Raw genomic sequence first — 5,544 nt, forward strand, 5'->3', positions numbered from 1 at the left:
TGCTGTGAACCACTATGAGTGGCCGTCCAATGGCGGGCGAGCGACTGCCTCACCCAGGAAGAGCACAATGATAATACCAACATGGGCCAGTGAAGCGACATCCTCAACTAGACTGAAAAACAAAAGGACAGCAACTTGTCTGTTCTCCTTCCCTGGTTCCCCAACGCTGTTTCCCTCCCCCAATTCCCCAATAAAAGTTTTTTTTTTAAATGCTTCCTTGAGAAAGCTTTTCTAAAAAAAAAAAAGTCCTCAGAGACCGTCTGACCTACTACTTACTCCCTTCTCTCCCATGGTGTCCTGGTTCCTGGAACAGGCTGTTGCCCTGCCCAGGGCAAATATGGTGAGGCATTTTTCATCTTCTGGGGTGAGTCATACCCCAGTACCCCTATTCATCTTGCGCTGTTCTATAATATATAATCCCTTAGTGCCTGCCGAACTGCACGAACACAGAGGAGGGCCACGGCATCTTGCTGCCACCCAAAACACACCTCGTATGGCAGTTCCCTTAATAAACTCTTGATGTAATGCTGCAGTTGTCAGCCTCCTTCTTCCGTCTCTCGCCCTCCAGGAAATGTTCCCCAACACCTGCCTCTGAGAACCTCCTCCTTTAGGATTTTCTGTGGACAATATTGGAGAATATGATCTGGACTACAATACTTGGCTCTATGTAGGCTGTGAAGTTTTGAAAAGTGTGGTATGAATCTTAGCAGAGAACTCTCGATTAATTGTTCCATTATGTCTGTGTTCTTTCACCTTTCATTGTGAGTGAATGTCTCATTAGAGCAGCGGTTCTCAACCTGTGGGTCGCTACCCCTTTAGGGGTCAAATGACCTTTTCACAGGGGTCACCTAAGACCATCAGAAAACAAAAAGATATTTACATTACGATTCATAACAGTAGCAAAATTACAGTTATAGAGTAGCAACGAAAATAATTTTATGGTTGGGGGTCACCACAACATGAGGAACTCTATTAAGGGGTTGCGGCATTAGGAAGGTTGAGAACTGCTGCATTAGAGCCATATCTACTAATTAAAGAGCCTTCTGGAAGGTGCTCGACTATCACATTCTCTTGACATATCAGGAAAATTTGAGCAAGCAGGTCTAGGAGGAGAAAACTCATGCCTGTGACACCTTGTTAGTGTATCTAACACTACCTGAATAATAAAAAGAACACAGATTGCGTGTTTAACAACTCATCTTTATTAACTATATGAGTCAGGCTTTTTCTTTTAAGTGTTTCCTCTATTTGCAGAAATTCTAGGTCATGATTAACTTTCATATTTTCAGAGACACTATAAAATAACTCTCCCTAAATTTTTAGTTGTAGGTAATACATAGAAGAGTTATTGCAACATTCTGAGCATGGTAGTTGGTGTTCTTGGAAATAACCAGGACAAGTGTTATTTCTGGAACCATCTAAGGCCTTAAGGTGTCAAACAGTCATGTGAACGGAAAATATATCTGCACTGGAGTTGGTGGATTCTTTTGAAAGCTGTTGATTTGCAATCGTGTCAAAAATTCACAGCTGGGCCGACTGGTTAGTGCAGGTGGTCAGAGAGCAGGCTCATAACACCAAGGTTGCCGGTTCGATTCCCACATGGGCCAAGGAGCTGTGCCCTCCACAGCTAGATTGAAGACAACTACTTGACTTGGAGTTTATGGGTCCTGGAAAAACAGTGTATCCCAATAAAATTTCTAACCAAAAAAATAAAAACTCACAGCTGTTTATACCCATAACCAGCTCTAGAGCAATCACATACATAGTTAATGTAGTCAATGCTCCAAATAATTTTTCCATTTAGGGCGTCTTAATTATGTTGATTATGTAAAAGCAAAAATATTTTAAAGCAGCACTGTTTCCCCAGCAGCGAAACATCGACAGGTCCTCTCATTGGTGGGCATTTCAGTCATTTTCAATTGTCCTCAAAAGCATGTGTCTTAAAGAATCTACTTTTCATTTTTATGCTCACTCAGTTTAACTTCCTTTTTTGATTTATTTAACCAGGACCAGAATTCATCTTTATTTTAAGAAGCACATACTTTATAAGTTAGCTTTCCTTACATGCTTTCTGAAGACAAAACAAATCTAGTTTAATTTTGTTTCTAAGAGTTAAGATCAGAAATGCCATCACATGTTTTGTAACTGTTAAACAAAGCACACACTGATTCCATGTTTTTTCAAAACTATTATGTATACCCAGAGTATACATTTTTAAAATTAATAGATTTTATTTTTAGAGCAGTTTTAGGTTTACAGAAAAATTGAGCAGAAGGTAGGAATTCAGCTTTTGAATGGAAATTCTTAAAAGCTCACGAATTTCCAGGGCCTATCACGATAGTTGGGCTCCTGTTCCAATGAGCTGTGCTAATAAGCTCAATACCTATAACCAATAAGCCTATAACCAAGTGCAAATCAGTGCTCCTCAAAAGTCCATGAGTGATACATTTTGCTGTAAATCACAAGGCTGTAAATTACAGGTTTTCTATACCCATATCTTCTATTCTGCCATTTCCATACCATAGTTGCTGTTATCTTCCATATAGTGTCTCTAAAAATGTCCACATTACTTTTGATACCGTTAAAGCATGATCTAAGAACTGCCCCACACTGAGCTCACCACCATTTCTTCTGTTTAAGTACAATGGGTTATGTAAACCAAACTTACATGATTGGTGCCCTTCACAAGAGCAGGATTGATAGCCCGTTGAATTTCACTGATGAGCTCCTGCATGGCTTGGGAACCATCCCCAGGGTTTTATCCCTTCCAAACTCACAAGCAAAATTTCTTTTACTACTAAGTTTGCCTAAAATGGTTTGAGCCTCTCTCAGTTCATCACTTTCAGGAAGGTTTCTGAGGAAGTCTCCGTTCTGTGGAGGTGTCCACAGTCTTTTCTGTGCTATATCTGGTTTCAGAAGACTGGTCGTGGGTGACGTGGGTCAGTCACTCACGGAACTGTGCTGATCCAAATAACTTACTCTGTGGCTCAAGAAACCTGGAAAAATATTTGACCATTGGTTTCCAGGTTCATGTTCTTGTGAAATTTTCCCCTCTTCTTTAGTAAAAGGCAGAAGATTTATGCGATCTGAAGAGAAACCAGAGTATTTTCCCCTCTTCTTCACGGCTCATTTTCAGTGGATCTGTGAATCTTTTGAAATCGGATACAAATTTCCTGTAAATGTGATTTTTCTGGAGAAAGAGTTTTTTCATCAGATTCTTCAGAAACTGATGTATCCAAAAGACAAAGAGTCACTGGTCTGTCCTATCTTTTACCTTAATCTAACTTGATACACCTGTTCCTTGTCTGTATTGCTAGCCAGTAGAGTGTGAATTGGTTTTACCAAGACCTTAATTAGCTTAGCGGTCTCTGCTGTCTGTCTCGCTCTTGCTCTTGTTCTTTTTGAGTATACGTTTTTCTGGTTGGACAACCAGTTTCTGGGTACCCTTGTAAATCTCTCTTGCAAGCTTTAATGATTTATCTTATGGTGCTGGTTACCTTTAAATATGTCATGACGTTTTCTTTCTTAAACTTTTCAAATGTGGGCTGTGTAAAACATACCAAAGAGCACGTATGTAGGTGGACTTTCAAGAAAAATTTAAAGCATTCTATTTCATTGTACCCTTTGGTTATATTCTGAGTAATTACTAATGTTTTATCTCCTACTAATTCTCTCCTAAATTGTGTCTAACCTGCTGTCAAACCTATTCATTGAGTTTTAATTACTTGCTGTATTTTAAAATACATTTGTCCTATTTGGTTCTTTTTCAAATCTACTAGGTTACATGACTTGTTGCTTAGACCTATCTCTTTATGTTTCTTAAACAAACAGATCCAATTGCAACTTAGAACAACACTCTACAAAGGGTTTGGGGATATTGGAATGGAAATTCCAAACAAGGAATTATTTACACCTGCTGCTAAGTGTGGCTGCCTGTAGAAACCTTGGGCCATCTTCAAGAGATTGCTAAAAAATTAATCTCTGCTTTATTCTCAGTCAACATGCACCACAAAGAAGCCATGTTATCCTCATCACAATGGTGGCGTCCATTAGTACAGCTATTTGCCTGGAATCTGAATCTTGATAATTATAGGTTCTGAAAGAAAGAAGGAAACTTCCCCTGAATCAAGATCTGCTTTGCCTATAATCATTTTCTGCTAGATTTACCTTTTCCTAGGAGGCAGTTTGCTAAACTTTTTATGTAAATTATCCCATTTAGTTTTCACTACCAACCTGTGAATTTATTATGTGATCACCTTTTACTAGATGAAGAAATGAATGCTCAGAGAGTTTAAGTCAGTTGCCATGGTAACACAGCTAGCGCATGGTGGGAGAGCCTTGAACACAGATGACTCTGTCTGATGTCCCCACCTAAGCACTTTCTTTTCCTCACCTTCTATGGGATCCTCACTCTCTTAACCTGACCTTGAGGGTTTATAACCACGATCAGGCCATGAGAGGCTAATTCACATACCTGGAATGGAGACAGTAAGAATAACAGTTGCCAGGGGTTGGAGGGAGGAGGAACGAATAGGTAGAGCACAGAAGATTTTCAGGGCAGTGAAAATACTCTGCATGATATCGTAATGATGGATACATGTCCTTATACATTTGCCCACCTGCACAGAATATAAAACACCAAGAGTGAACTGTAATGTAAATTATGGACTTTGAGTTTAGCTGGGGGCACTCATAGGACAGGTCCAGCACCCAGTTCCTGGACTCTATCTCTGTCCAGAGCAGGCAGCTTCACTTCAGCATAGCGCAGGTGAGAAATACTCCTTGAGGTACTACTGTCCCAGGGTCACTTGGGATGCAGAGAAGAGAAATCACAAACTGCTGGAACCTTCTAGACACTGCCCTACATGTCCCCTGTACTTGCCTCCTTCTTAGAGACCCAAGTTCCAGCTTTCACCTCACACTGCTGTGTGCCCATGACATCTGGGGTTAGTAATGTCCCCTCCATCTTTTATGCCCTCTCTCCTGCATCCTGCATCCCTACCCTAGAATTGGAGAACGTTGAACAAGGAGAATTAGGATGCAAACTTTTCAACACACTGCCTGGTGGGGAGGGAAACAATGAGCTAGGATGTTGGTGCCCAGCAGTGTCACGTCCAGCGTGGCAAGGGCAAACGGGTTTCTCTTGAGGGGCGGCGTAGATTGAATAAAGAGTCAGAGACAGAAGTAAAGTTTAAGAACGAGACCAAGGGACCCAGTCAGAGAAACTGAGCAACCGAATCGGGTCTGCGCATCGCTTTAATTGAGAATTTTCAAAGAAGTAAGACTGCTGTCAATCAAATTAGCATCAGTTTGAGGCCTGTGCTTCAAAGCCTTTTTCCTTTAACATATCCATTATGTTCCAGCAAATGCTATGCCTTCACATATCCTCCGCATAGCCCCAGGAAACCTGGTAGTGTCCTCCCAGGAGGAGATTAACTGTTTGCAATTCAACAGGTCCCAGTCACACCTTGAGACACTCCTCAGAGGGAGCCTTATCGGCCTCGGTCATACCGGGGCACCCCCTCAGAGAGAATTCAGCTTTCC

Source organism: Hipposideros armiger, unplaced genomic scaffold (genome assembly GCF_001890085.2).
Source record: "Hipposideros armiger isolate ML-2016 unplaced genomic scaffold, ASM189008v1 scaffold_431, whole genome shotgun sequence".
NCBI lineage: Eukaryota > Metazoa > Chordata > Mammalia > Chiroptera > Hipposideridae > Hipposideros > Hipposideros armiger.